Below are 15,945 nucleotides of genomic sequence, written 5' to 3'. Positions count from 1 at the left end.
AGTCCTTGTAACCGGGATATTCTCCGTAAGTGCTGATATGTGGTTAGAATCAGAATACGCATAACTTTGTGCTGCGCCTCTAAAATTATATGCTTCAAGCTTTCTGAAGAAGATATAATGCTGTATAGAATCGAATGCCTTCCGAAAATCTAAGTAAATTTCAGATGTAAATAATGTAGCTTCAATGTTACAAATGATGTTGTCTTTAGTGCGCAGGAGGGCCATTTCGGTCTATTTGCGTTTTTGAAATCCTTACTGCTGTTCAAAAATAACTTTCCTTGACGACAAAAAGTACGGAATGTTTTATATAGGACACGCTCTGCAATTTTTGAGAACAGTAACAAGACTGAGATTGGCCTGCAGTTCAAATTATTGTATTTACCACCTCTATGTATTACAGTAGGGCACGCAATTTTTAATCTCTGTAGGAAATCACTAGGACCAGTCTCTGATTGTAAATATGGGTTAGAGGCTCTGCGATATCACCTGCAACTGCCTCAATCGGTGGGGCTTTAATATCATCTTCGCCAGCAGCGAATTCGTTGTGAAGGATCTTAAAAGAGAAATAACTTCAACTTCCGTCCGGTGTAGCAGCAAGAAATATACTATCACTTACGGCATATTTCATAGAACATAAAGGGCTGCGTTCTGTTTGGTTATCGGGCACGGTCATTGGAGCTCTGACATTTATAAAACTATTTTTAACAGACTCGCTAACGATTGGCGTTAATACATTTTTCCGTTAGTTTCTAGTTCTTATGGTAAATCAGCTCTCGGGGGATTGGTCATGTCACGCAAAACCTTCCACGTTCTGCTCCTATTTAGCGCTAATTTGAAATTTATGTTGAAAAAAACGTCAAATTGAGTTTTGTTTTATATCTGAACTGAACCTATTCCTGAAGCGCTTAAATTCATGCAATGTTTAAATTTCATGTGTTTTGCGATACAGGCTAAACTTTTTTTTCCTTTCATTTTATGCCCTTGTAAATTATCCTTAGCGATCCCTGATTTTCTCGCATTTTTTTTGTGCGGAAGCACAGTTGGTAAGGGAAGGGAACGTTATAACAGTGTTTTAGCGTAGAAATTAACGCATCGTATGACTCAGAGGGATCACTTTCAGCACAGACATTTGCCCACTTTGAACTGCCGACTAAAGACTTTTAGTCGATGTTTAATTGGGATAATACGTCATAAAGCGATTCAGGTCATGAGAGACTACGTAGTGCAAAACTCCGGAAATATCGACCACCGGAGGTTCGCTTACATGCATCGACATCGCACAGTAGACGGGCTTTTTCGCCTCCATCAAAATTCAACTGCCGCGGTCGGAATCGAACCTGCGTATTTCGGTTGAACAGCCGAGCGCCATAACCACTCAGCCACCGGTGGCCGCTTAGACACCATAGTCATTAATATGTCTTTTAGTGTGTTTTATGCTTTGGAAATTGCCGTCTATCGGAAGTGCACATAGATAGCCGTTAATGTCCGAACACAGGACGCCAGATCTAGACAGTTGCCTCCTTAGGGATGTTTGTAAAGAACCGATCACTCAGCGGGTGCTTGGGTGAATTGTTACCCTATTGGCTTCGGCAATTAAATTTTCACAACCAAATCCAAGCATAACTTCTAAATGTTGGCATTTTGGTTGTTCAGCTGGAAAGTGGACAACATTAAAATCGTCTACAACTATATTTGCAAAAACATTTGCAAAAAGCAGCACTCTTTCAACAAAGCTAAGACTATTATGAAGAATCCCATGGGGAGGGCGATAAAGTGCCAGCACGAGTACATTACGACAAACAATGCGAACTGTTTCAAAATTATTCATCTACATGCGAAATGGCAAACATTGAAACAGATGATGCTTCCAAAGATAAATGGACACGCCCCCACTGCGTCTTTCTGAGCGATAAACGGAAACGTTTCTATCAACTCGAAAACTAAGAACTTCTGTGCTAGCAGAACACCAGGTTTCTGAAAAAACTAGAAAGTTGAAAGCACAGCTGAAAAGAGATAAACGCGCTTCGATTTCCACATGTTTGTTTCGGAGACTTCTTGCGTTCGTATGAAGTTGAGAAACGTGCTTCCTACGCAACCAGTTTTCGCCGTTAAGCAGTTTCTTATGGTCTTCAGTCGTATAAGTGGTCATGATTTAATTTGGACGTCACACTGGTAAAGAACTGAGCGCTAGACTATTTTTTTTTCGAGCCAGATCCTACCAGTAGTTTCATCCGGGCAACTGCGCACAAAGACTCGCCCTTCTGAAGTCCAAACGCACTGGTAACCATTTTCTTTCGCTTTGCGCTTTGCGAGCCAGTGCAGTCGTTTGTTGGTTGCCGTCAGGTGTTCAAAGAATATGACGCCCGGTTTCTTAGTATTCAATTTATTCCTTCTCTAAAACAATTTTGAATGGCATAAACGTATGTTAGCAGAATTCAAGCAGTTAACTTTTTAACTATTACATCAAGGCGCCTGGCTGCAATTCTAGATTTGTAGTAGGCCATTATTAATAGCCGCATCGATTCTTAAAACTTCGAAGACGCACACACGTCATCTGACAACGATTCCCCAGCACCACCTTATGTCAGCAGCGGTTCAAACACCACACGCAGCGTGTTTACAGCAGTTCACCAGTCGTGCATCCCATCACAGTTCACCCCGGCAGCACGGCCTTCCTCTGCGATGTGGTGTCTGCGGGAGCCATGTGTGGAGCTTACAATTCCGGGCATAACGAAAAAATCGAACTTATCGACACCGGACATTAAACAGTTGACACTATACCTACTCCACGCCGCATATAGTGACCGCACTCATGTGTATAGAGATGGTTTGGTCTCAGGTACACGTTCAACCTAAGCCGTGGTCATTCCTGCGAGGCAGTCCAGTATTAGCCAGAAAACTTCGCACGGGACAATATCCACCGAGTCAGAATTGGCCGCTCTTCGTGCGGCAGTGCTGTACATCGGTGCAAAAACGCCCCACAACGTGCTGTGTTCTATAACTCAAAAGCAGCCCTACAATATCATAATTGTGCTTTACGCCATGGCGATCACAATGAACTCGTACTGAATTAAGACATCTTCAACACAAGGCGCGGGAAGAGGGTCATGACATCGTCTTCCAGTGGATACCGGGACACTGTGGTATTGTCGGAAACGACGCAGCTGACGCTGCAGCTCGATCGGCTCACGGCAGTGCCAACATTGTCCAGATACCGTTGACAAGAGCCGACGCAGCAACATATCTGCGAATGCTTGACTTAAAAGAGATCTTAGCGTGATGGTCTTCTTCTGGCAACTACACATGCCGTCTGCACCGCCTAGACCCCTTACTTCAACTCGGTCCTCCGTCCGGCCTCTCCCGATCCGATGCTACGCTGTTGTGTCGCCTGTAGCTGGGTGTGGCGTTCACAAATGCCTACTCCTCCTTAATCGCAATGGCAGACTCCTGCGTGTGAGATCTGTGGGTGCGACGAAACCATATAGAACACCTTCTGCGTAACTGCCCTGGGTTTCAGCGCGAGCGTGCACTCCTGCCCGCAACACTCAGCCGTTTAGATCCTCGGCTCCTTAAACTGAAGCCAAGATTCTGGCTCCTTGGAGTAAGCCTTCACGGCAGGGGATAGCTTTGAAGGTACTTTTCAAGCTCTTGAAGGACTCAGGACTGAGTGCAAAGTTGTGAACTCTCAGTGTGTGCCCTGTGTACCCTGAAAGTAATGGCCAACGGGAATTTTAAACTCAGGGAATTTTAAACTGACAAGGCCTGCCCGACTGGGGGCTGTAGGCTACCTTTTTGTAGTTTGGGGGTCTACCCGTGTATGTTTTCTGTTGTATTCTGTCGAATCCCGGCAATAAAAAAAACGTAATGGCCAACGGACATGCGGAAAAGTGATCATCTCCATCTGTTCTCTCCCCTTTCTATCTCTCCCTCCGTTCCCCTTCCCACGTGTGGGGTAGCATGCCGGGCGTCGCCTAGTTAACCTCCCTGCCTTTCAGTTCGTCTTTCTCTCTCTCTCTCGAAGACGCGCTCGTCCTCGGTACTGCAGCTCCACAAATTTAGGCCACCTCGTGGGCCATTCGAAAAGCGCGCGTGTGTCACACGCACGCTCAGCAGCAGTCACCTGTATACACGCGACTCTATGGCGCACGTGTCACATGACCTCCACCTGTGCTTGAGCAAAGCTCCAGTATCAATCAGGGCCCTCATTATAGCAGTTGAAAAGATTACTTTTAGAAATTAGTTAGACAGCTTGCTAGTGAACATGATGCACCTTTTTTCTGACCTCCGCCTGCACTTGTATTACTATGCCGCAGAAGGCTTCTCTCCGCCTCAGAAAGACTATACTTAAATATTAGCGGCGGCCTTCGTTGTCGGACCGTGTATAAAGAAGACGAGTGGTGTAGTGCGCTGGAACTGACACTACGCCTATTGAATATTAATGGGCAGCCACAGAGGGCTTTGTGGATATGAAATTAATTGTGTCTTGGCAATAAGAACAAAACGAAGCCTCAATACCGCTCTTCAAGATTTTTTTGCGTAAATACGCTTTTATATGCACGTTGAGTACATGCGATCACGGTGTGTCCCGGTGGTCTGGAAGCATTTAAACACTTCAACATTTCACTGCAACTTTCAGCATTTCAATGCTTCTAGCTGGAAACAGCGCATCGGCCGTTGGGCGAGGTCTCCCAAGGTTCACCAGTTTTGTTCGCGCAATTTAGTCGTGTAGCTCTCAATTTCTTTGTTTTGCCTCGCGATCCGTCTTCTAAGGTTCTTGTTCCACTTTTTTCTTTTTCAGCCTGTGTTTCATGCTTTGTTTGGCCTTCCATATGTGCAGAAGTCGGCTATCCGCTATACCGGGAGCATCGCCCCCACTAGCGCCCTTGTCGCCTCCCCAACGTGGCGTTTGAGTGCCTCCGTCCATTCGTAAATGTTTTCGATCCTTTCTAATTGCGCGGTTTCCCTGATTTCTCTAAATAAATCCCATACCGTCACGGCCGGTTGGCACGCCCTGTGCATCTTAACGCCCTCTTTGCTATCGAGGCAATAATGAAATGGCCACTGCCGAAATGGTCACTGGGCAGAAAAGCCTGCATGAGATTTCGAACTTTAGAGTCTCCCACGATAGAGTTAGAAAGCAAAGGCCTACCGCAGGGCTCAGTTTTAGAGCCTTTCCTGTTCAACGGGCCTATGAGAGGCCTCCCGGGGAAACTCAGCCAAATCGAGGGGATAAATGTCAGCATGTATATGGACGACATGAACCTTTGGACTACCCAGGGGAGCGATGCGAGTACGGAGGAACACCTGCAGGCAGCGACAGACATCATTGTCGAATACGCGGCCGAAAGGGGACTTTCGTGCTCACCGCGAAAATCGGTGTTCGTATACAACCCAAAATACCTTCGCTGCAAAAACAGCGGGGATTTTCATATTCAGGTAGAGGGCAAACCGGTGCCAAAAGTGGAACAGATCAGGATCCTGGGCATGGTCATCCAATCGCACGGGCGTAACGGAGAAGACCTGAAGAAATTAGAGACCTATTTGATGCCAATCCTCGGGCTCTTGAGGAGGATCGCGACTAAAGGAAGAGGCGTCAAGGAGAGAAACTTACTAAATCTTATCCAGGCATACGTAATAAATAGAATAAGTTACGCGACGCCCTACCTCGGCATCAAGGCCGGCGAGAAAGACAAACTAGACTCCCTAATCCGGAGATGCGTTGAGAAGGCGCTAGGACTGCCCATGGGCACCTAGACCGAGCGGCTGCTTGAACTCGGGGTGCACAACACGTGGACAGAATTGGCGGAGGCAGTGCGAGTCTCCCAGTTAGAGAGACTGAGCACGACTGAGACGGGCAGGGTTACCCTTGCAAAAGTGGGACTCAAACCAGACAGAGCGATCCAGACCAAAGTCGAAATTCGCAGGGAAAGCAGAAACGCCTTCGCAGTCGTCCTCCCCCCACCCTTCCCTAGAAATATGCACCCAGAATTTAACGTAGAAAGAAGGGCCAAACGAGCTGAAGCTCTACAGCGCAGGTTCGAAAATATCGAAGCCAAGGAAGTAGCCTATGTCGATGCGGCAAGTGACAGAACGGGTGCGGCGGTAGCCTCGGTAGTCGATGGCCGAGTGGCGCCGGTATCTGCGGCAGCCATCCAGGCCGCAACATAGAGACTGCGGAGGAAGTTGCAACAGCGCTCGCTTGCGTAGGAATGGAAGCCAAGTTCATAATTAGCGAAGGCAAAACTGCCATCCAAAATTTTCGAAAGGGGAGGATATCACTGGAAGCGGCCAAAATCCTCCGCCAAAGAACCCTGAATAGAAAAATTCAGTCAATTTACACACCCGCGCACGCTGCCGTCGCTGGTAACGACGCCGCTTAGGAGCTAGCCCGAGCTCTCTACTTTCGGGTAGCCGTCAAGCGCCCCGCACACCAGGCATACGACGAGCGTCTGCAAAATTACGGGGAAATCATCAGCCATTATAAATTGAGACTTAGGCTGGTACCCCCGCCAGATGTTGTCCTAAAAATAGAGAAGCTGTCGCGTGGAGGCGGCTCCAAACTAATACCTTCATGAACCCCGTCGGTGCGTTTCACGTGCTACCAGAGCTTAAGGAGAGCGATCAGTGCGAACACTGTGGGGCGAGAGGGACCCTCGACCACATAATTTGGACATGCCCACAATCCCCACGGGTGGGACAAAATATAGTAAGTAGAGAAGCCTGGGAGACCCTGCCGCGAAGCGCGCACACTACCATCCAGCGAGGCACCATCCATCTGGTGGAAGAGGCCGCAACAAGCCAAGGGCTGCCTGCCAGCCTCTAATCCGCGGGCGCACAACTCCCCGTCTTCCCAGGCCTGCGTGCCGGGGGCGGGGAGGGTGGCGCCTTTTTTCTGATGGAAATAAAAGTTGTTTCAATCAATCAATCTACGACGCGTGACCGGTAAATCCTATAGCGCCGCAGCTGGTGACTTGAGACGATACTTGTATAGTTGAAAGTCAGACTCATGTACACTAACGTCGAAATGTCAAATAAATTGATTGCTGGGAGATATATATAGTACTTAATTACGACAATATCGCTTTTCGCGCACGTCCTGAGTGTACTCATTTTCACCCTCATATACGTCACAGCATCCTTTAACGAGAGGCCTGTATCGATAGCTCAAGAGAATACTAACTACTAACGTGCGTGCAAGTGTCAAGAAGCATTGTAATGCATTGTTCACTGCTCGAAGGCAATGCACGCGGCTTTTCCGCTTTTGTTTGTCAAACGAGAGGCCATCAGATTTCTCTGGAATGACTGTAGCCGCGCGCAAGTATCTCTTCATGCTCAAAATTGTTGTGAGCGCATTAGGCGTCTAATGTTTCAAGTTCCTGGTCACATTTAATTTTGCAAAGCCGAGAGCGCCCGTCCTTCTGACCTCACCTGACCGGCCACTTGTTTTATCGCTGCGCCGCCGAACTGATTTCTGTTTGGAACATCAGTTCGCCCAATAAACAGTTCTCGAGTTTGACGCAAGCTCTCTTGTCGTCATTCTGGCCTGACTAACGTTACTAGAAAGTAACAGAAGCCACCAGTTCAAGCTGCGCATGCTGCCACAGATAATGACGCGTACCGATTGTTGCAATTTCAGAAAATAGGTATGTCCAATGAGTGACTTCAGCTACCATAAAGAGAGCCATATTGTCTTTTTTATTTTTTATTGGTTTAGGGGAAAAGTAAATGGCGCAGTATCTGTCTCAAATCTCGGCGGACACCTGAACCGCGCCGTAAGGGAAGGGATAAAGAAGAGAGTGAAAAAAGAAAGAAAGAAAAAGGTGCCGTATTAGAGGGCTCCGGAACAATGTAGACCGCTTGGGGATCTTTAACGTGCACTGACATCGCACAGCACACGGGCGTCATTGCGTTTCACCTCCATGTATATTCAAGCTGCGGCGTGTCCTGAAGCTGCCTAAAAATATTTGGTTGAAATATCTTTGTAAAAGATCTCAGATTATGCAGTTGAATGTCCAATTCCCTCTATTCACTTAAATTCATGGACTTTTATTAGCAGCATCGTTAACCTTAATTTTTAGTTCCTGACATTGTAAGCAAAGCCAGCTCGTCAACGCGCATTGCTATTAGGTTTATTAGTGGAGCTCCGTTAGGTTGCGGAAAACTTCTTTTTGTAGTGCTACTTCGTTTCCTGAATGACGTGAGGAAAGTTCATGCTCTCAGGAGGTTTATCGAAAACGATCACGAGGCTTAAGAAATTCAAGAGAATAATGCAAAGCTGGCAGTCATCGCCTCTCAGAGGAGTCTGTTCGCTCATGAAAGCCGATTTTATTGAGACAGAACGCAATTCCAAACTAATTTTGCTTTGCTTGCAGTTAGTTCGTGCTTGCAGTTACTGTCAACAACTGACTTAATTTTTGTGTTGTCATCAGATGGGACGGACGGTCGTGAGACGCCGCCAAACTTCAAAATGCCTTTCCTAGAGGAAATCTTTGACGTCGCGTGCTTGCAACGTGTTCTGCTCCTGCAGCCAGGGTTGGGTTCCGTCTAAAACCGTTCCTTTCGCGAATGACATGACGCGTTTCCCTTGGGAGCACCATGAATTCTTAATGCCACTGTTGTGCAAAAGTAAAGCAGCTGCTCTTGAAAATTCAGGAGCTATATTTACGCTGCAGAATCCTTTACTCTTTGAAACTTGCCATCCATGTGTTACACGTCGCATATCATTCTACACACTCATTCAGATCTTGCGGAAGAGGAACTATACAGACTGATAGCCTTGCTTCTCAGCTAAATACAAGGGTAGAACGTGTTGACGTGTGTGCTCGAAGCATACATTCGACCATACACAGTCGGGCTAAAGGAGAGAGCGCGCAACCGTTAATCCGTTGTTTCGGATTTCTCCCGTGGCAAAGGGGCTGTCTACGCGGTCTTTGCGTAAAGCGTACGAGGTAAAATATAAAGGCTTCGCGGTTAGCACTGACGCGGGCCGCACTGGGAGCGAGTGCGCGTTCTGCTTCCGCGTGAACGGCCGTAGCAGCGGCAGAGCGGTGGGGCAGTGGCAACCCTACCGAGGGGCGACGGGAGGCGGAAACACACCCCTTTTTGCAAAGGCCATAAGAAAAGCGCGCGATCCCCTCGAGACCGGCCGTGTATTGCGTTATGGCACGATTTGAGCCCAGGGACGCACTTCGGGGCGCTCGCGTGTCAGAAGCCAGTTGGCTCGTTCAAGCTTTCGGAATCAGTCGGCTCGTAATCCCGGCGCGTATGCGCCACCCCCTACATGAACCTGAAGAAGGCCGAGAGCGAGAAGCTGCATTGCATTTACACCAGAGTTAAGGTAACTACGGTTCCTCGTAACAATAGTTAGCCGCGCTCACACGGCAGGCGAAACTGCAGTTACGCCACCTAACCACAGTTACCCAAACCGAGTTTGCTGACCACCGTTTGCTACCTTAACCGACAAGATGGCGGCGCCCGTGGCAGCAGCAATATCGAACGACTCGTCCTCCCAGAGTTGTGTCATCTGGCTTGATTCAACAACCGCGGCCCTGATACGCATCTAATACGGTAACACGCGCAATGCTCGGATATATGCTGCGATTGTAGCGGAACTGAACGCCAGGCTGCCGCCAGGACAAGGCCCATACACCAGCAAACAAGTGAAGCTGAAAATGGAAAACCTCAACAAGAAATACGGTAAGTGCGACCTTTACCGAACGATGCTCGTGCCTTCGGGTTCTTTGCGCTGTTTTCATAGTGCAGCTGAACTGCTTAAGTCAGCCTCACATGTGCAACCGTAGCATGTGTTGTCGCTATAGCAACGTGTCGATTCTCTTCGCCGTCATGGCACAGTTCTGGAGTGTCGATAACGATCTTGAAAATGTATTGTTGAGGTAGTAATGACTCGAGATTAATGTCCTCAGGCAGGAGGAGCATACGCAGCACTTAGAATCTTCGCTCGTGCACGCGTGCACGGCGCTGCATGCAAAACTCGTCTTCCTCGTTACACACGTGTTGTTCGTCGTTTTTATTTGCAAATTGCGAGCTGCAGAGCATTACAGCATTGCTGCACACGTCGCTGTTTCTGGCCACCTCCTAGAGCAACAATGTAGTTAATTGAATTTCTAGATTTATTTCACATTCCTTTACCAGGCTTCACTGTGTACTAGCAGCATTTGTGTAGTAGTATACACAGTGCAGCCTGGGAAAGGTATTTGAAAGAAATAAATCTAGAAATTAACCAAGTAAGATATTGCTAAAATGACAATAGTTGGACCATAATGCACAGTCGTGGCTTCAATTGCAAAGCAGCAACTAGCAGGATGTAGTTTAGCCACATTGCAAATGTAAATTGCATGCATTAATTTCACCAGTACCTGTGAATATGCATTAGACAGTTATCTATGAAATATTATGCTTGCACTGAGAATGTGTACAGTGAAGCTTAATCCACTGAGATAAATGCTGTGATCACAACCTTCAAATCTTTTTTTAGCAACACATTTAATAGCTCACATCATTTTTATGTGTCCAGGCAGCTGAGACGGACAGGAACTTCAACTGGGTCGCCTGGTGTCTCACATATCTTCTACTGGCAGCTCCAGTTTCCTTGGCTGCCTTCCCATCAACGATAATGGGCGAGTCGAGGAAAGTTTAAAGGTAATTTGTGATTTATACCATTGCGTGTAATCTGTCCTTCAGATCACTTCAGAATTCTATTGCTGCTCATTTCTCAGTGCGGAACTTATACTCATTATAAAATGCTGGCCAACAATAGTGCGGAACGTATACTCATTATAAAATGCTGGCCAACAATAGATAATAAAGAACAGACTCAAGCAGTTGTGTAAACCACTCCCACAAACATGGGTACTGGCCTTCACGTCTACATTTTCGCCTTGTGCTGCTGTTCTCTGTCATGAAACGTGAACCAACTAGCCAAGTAACTCCCACTGCTGGTCCATAAATCCTTGTTTTGTTCTAGCAATTCTACATATCGGTAGTAAGCTGATTGTTTCCCCCTACACCTAATGTTACCATGCCAGAGCAAAGACTACTTTGTTGTACAGGGAGTTCAATGTGCATTGCTGGTTTTGGTTACGTCCTTTTTTTCAGGTGGGAATCATATGTCAAAAGGCACACACTGCCGATGGATACGACTTAAGTCTCTAGTTGGATGAAGTTATGGTTCGCAACAGAATTTGGTGCCTTTATTTGCGTGATATATTAATATTGCTAGCGGTGTGTGACAATTCATCTTTCACACCTGTACACATGCAACTTCACCTTCATCCTTCTCTCTTCTAGATACTCATCTTCGTCCATTGACTCTATTAGCAATTAGGCTTGAATACAGTGGAGTAATACAGAAACCTGTGCATCATAAGCAGTTATTGCGAACTGTTTTTCTCTACAGGGACACTGAAGGGAAGTGGCAAAGTAGATAATAAATTTCTATGTGATATCTGTAATGTCCAAGAAATTCAATAAAACAAAGTGGTGGGCTAGTTGGTGATTCATACTTGGAATGAACGACAGCGTAAAAAAGGACAACCACAGAAGAGAAGCGTTATTTGTGTAGTGTCCTCTTCTGTGGTTGTCCTTTTTTGCGCTGTCTTCGTTCGAAGTATATAAATAATATCCGTATTGTATTGCGTTTTTGTCTATAAGCTCTTTGTGCATGCTTTCTGTATTCATTGCCATTTCACATAAAATACACTCAATTGCAGGTTCAGTGCTGTCTACTCCTTCTTTTTGTATCACCCCATTTTTCGTTCTGTTTTTAAGCCTTGAATGATGAACCAACTGACCCAGCAATCCTTCCTTTGGAACCATTGGACAGACTTGGGGGGGGGGGTGATAAAGTGAGCTCCTCATACAACCATGGGCATTAATGGCAGTGGGGAGCGGAAATGGCGCTTGCGTTTTGAAATCGCTGTGCCTTGTCGTGCCAGAGTTCGCACCTCACCTTCCATGTACTTCTGTTCAACTCAACCCCATGAGCTGGGTTTACCCTTGGTCAACCATGCCCCACATACTTGCAAATGTTTAACATATTGCTTGTTATTGAATTTGATCAGCTTGTATACTGTCTTGTTCAGCTGTTCATTTATTTATTTGTAGATACATCGAGCCATAACATTGGCCGAAGCAGGATGGCGCACAATTATGAAAGCCATAAAAGCATTAGCCGCAACAGCCACAAGTCAATTAAAGGACATAAAATCTACATTCATCACAACACCAACACTAGGAGCCGTACAAAAATCCTCCAACTCCTTCACAAAATATTTCGAGTCACATAAACCTGAAGGAAGGCGACTGCACTCCGCAAAAGTATTCAGGAAACAACAACTGAACCCATTAGTCCATGTGAAAGTGGGGCTAGGGAATGCTGATGTACATGTCTGGATCTTCATATATCTATTTAGTTATGTTCAGGAAAACAAAAATTTGAACCGCTGCCTTCTTTCCAGTTTGGCTATCACAAGTTTGTGTTTTTGTAATATATTGTGGAAGCGGATGATTGCATTACATTTAACCTCTTTTCTGAGATGACAACATGTTGTTTTGTATGTTTCATCATGTGCAGCTTCCAGTTGTCAATAAGGCACCAGACGGCTCAGAAGTTCTCCTGTCATGGGAAGACAGCCTGCCTGAAGGAAGCAGAAGAGACGACCTCTCACAACTTGCGGCCAGCTCCCCCATTTGCAGTGCCAGTGCTGCAGTAACTCTACTGCAAAGCACAGGCAACAGCAGTGGCGACACAAGCAGAGCCAGTGCTGGCGTAAACAGCAGTGCCACAGCAGGGGCAAGCAGCAGTACCGGTGCTGGCACAAGCGCCAAAAGAAGGGAATCCCAAAAGAGCCGCCACAAGCGACAAGGATCGGCTATAGAGCAGCTAGTTGCCCTCCATGAAGTTGAAAGTGAGTTAGCAGCAAAGGCCAACCACAAGGCACACAAAATGCGCAAGATAATGGTGCGCCTTCAGAATGAAGCGAATGCCATAAATGCAAGCATGGTACAACTGCTTGCAAAATTTCTAGACAACAAAGAAAATAATGACTCGCTCAATAAAGAGTGATCAAGACAACTGGAAGTTATTTGATATTACAGCATGTGGTGAGATGAAAGATCTTTTACTGCTGAAAGTGTTGTATTATGCTTTAAACAGTGAATTGTATTAAGCGGGCTGGCTACCGTGGTAGCTTGCAGTATCAGTTATTAACAGAGCCCATGCTTACACTGCAGGGGTACACAAGTGCAATAACCAAACAAGTCTTGCAAGTACATTGCTGTGCTCTCGCAGTAACACGCCACCTGCTTCTCCACTCAGAACCAATGGCTGTTGCAAGTTCACCAGGAACAGTTTGCTACAAGGCTGATATTTTTCTTGCAACATACCTGGTTGTCTTGGGGAGGGAGGGGGGCAAGTTATAGAACAGTGGGGAATTTCGACAACAGCAAAATAGTAAGTAATGACATGAAATTGTTCACAGAAAGCGTACTTTGGTTTAACGAGTGTGGATGGGAATGTAATGAAATTTATCACACTGTAAGTCTTTCAAAGCTCTCACCATTGGGTCACATATGCATCACATGTTTGTGTTTGCTTTGTGTGTGGATGATGTGTGCAAAAATATGAAGCTTCCACCTGCGACCAACATGATTTCGTTACCTTCATGAGTAAAAGGAAAAAATTTCTCGCAGCTATTGCTTAATCTTCAACTGGATATAAATTTTTCACTGTAATATGATTGTAAGTACCAACAGCTTTTTTGGTCAGAGGTATCCGCTTCCATTGGGCTACTAGCATCAGGTGCATGCAACAGCCTAGCGAAAAACTATGGTGATACACAGGGGGCCCTTATTGGAAAGGTCTATATAGTGAATGCATTTCATTCACTATACTACTTTCAGAATAAAGTTAAATGGTGCAACGGAACAAACACAGGAAGACACAGAGACAGAAAAAGCGCCACTGCTGTGTCTTCCTGTGTATGTTCCTTTGTGCCATTCAACTTTATGATGAACCAACTAACGCCTCCAGCAAGTACTTCTGCTTTCATAAGAAAGAGTGCAGGACTAAAAGCTTGTACTGCTTGACAAGGTACCAACAAGTTGCTGATTGGCAATGTGGCAAGACGATGGCCAGTTATGCACGAAAATATAAGCAAACAGCAAGTGATAGAATAGCTGCCAATACGCAGACCATGTGACACAAACACAACAATTAAAAATGTAGTACAATGACGATGAAACAGCAACATAAACAGCAGTGCTCAGCAGGAATGAATCATTTAAAAATGGAAAGCTCATGCCGGCATTTTACTATCGTCTGTGAGCAAAACTGTTTGAAGAAAGAGATTTGTTTACAGGAAGTAATGAAATCTTCATTATTAGTTCATTAGAGATGGTTGCTTGTAGGTGAAGGTTTGTTTGTCATAAGGAGTACTAGTAGTTGGTACGAACCACTTCATTTTGTAGTATAACAAGAACCAATAATTAACATTAGGTATATAATGCAAGACAATTTTCTGAAAGCCTGGCCACGACGACGGCTTTTCAATGAAGGTGCAACGCAAGACACTCATGTACTGTGCAATGTCAGTGCATGTTAATGAACCCCATGTGGTCGAAAATTCTGCGGCCCTTCACTACGGCATCACTCATAGCCCAAGCCGCTTTGGAACGTTAAAACTTCATAAACCAAACCTATTTTATGAAAAACATGTAGGTTACGAAAATTACGCTAGTTGTAACCCTCATAACCTTCACCCCAGTAGGGATTATGCTTCATGTGCGTGCAATGGTAGCCATTTAAGGTGAGCCGAACCCAGTGTCTGCTCCTTCAATAATGTGTGTGTAGCTCTGTTCAGGGCTGTTCCCTCTTGGTAGAGGTGTCCTTCTTAGCTGCTCTTGAGTTTCCCACGGACTGGGTTCGAGCTCAAGGCAAGGTGCTTGGCCAGGGCGCCCCGATGGCCGCACCTGACGTCTCTTCCCGGTTGCTTGTGCACACCGGCTGAGGCCGCCTTTCATCAGCGCTCTGCAACACACCAAACTAGCTTGAATCACAGCGGTCACTGAGCTGCTCACAAATGTTGTAGAGCACACAAGCAGCACGGATCACATAACTGACGTTGTGGATGTCACACTCAAGGCCTTCAGCATCCTTCTAAAGCGTGCCTTGACACGTCCAAAAGCATTTTCGACAGCACGTCTGGAACTCGGCAGCCAGTAGTTAAAGGTCTGTGAGGGGGACCCAGAGGCACCGGGAAGGGGTACAGCTTCATCAGGTGCGTCTGCAAGGGGAAAGCTTGATCACCAAGAAGAATTGTGAAAACTCCCACACCTTCAATGAGCTATGTTTCTTGTCGGAACAGCTCACTAGCCAGAGTAGCTGGCAGTCGACGCTTCTGAAACAGTGCCGGGTCATTGTTCCTACCAGGGCTCGCAACATTCGTGCATAGGAACCTGTATGTGTGTTCGACAACAGCAAGTAGAGCGACACTCTACCACCCCTTATGATTGTATTATTCAGCAGCTTCTTGCTTTTGGGGGGGGGGGGGCACATCTCGATATGACAGCCATCCACTGCACCGACACCTTGAGAGAAACCACAGACTGCTGTGAATTTGCACATGTGCTCGTAAAGCTCAGCTGGTGTCGGGAAATGTTCAAATCGTCCTTACAACTACTCCACTACCATGACGCAAAATTCGTGAAATATTAAATTAACGCAGTGACTGCTGTGAATTCACACATGTGCTCGTGAAGTTCAGCTGGTGTTGGGAAATGCTCAAATCGTGCTTCCAACTACTCCACTACCACGCAGCAAAATTCGTGAAATGTTAAAATAACGCAGTGACTGCTGTGAATTTGCACATGTGCTCGTAAAGCTCAGCTGGTGTTTGGAAATGCTCAAATCGTGGTTCCAACTACTCC

This window comes from Amblyomma americanum, chromosome 1 (genome assembly GCF_052857255.1).
Source record: "Amblyomma americanum isolate KBUSLIRL-KWMA chromosome 1, ASM5285725v1, whole genome shotgun sequence".
Taxonomy (NCBI): domain Eukaryota; kingdom Metazoa; phylum Arthropoda; class Arachnida; order Ixodida; family Ixodidae; genus Amblyomma; species Amblyomma americanum.
Note: the sequence above shows the minus strand (reverse complement) of the source record.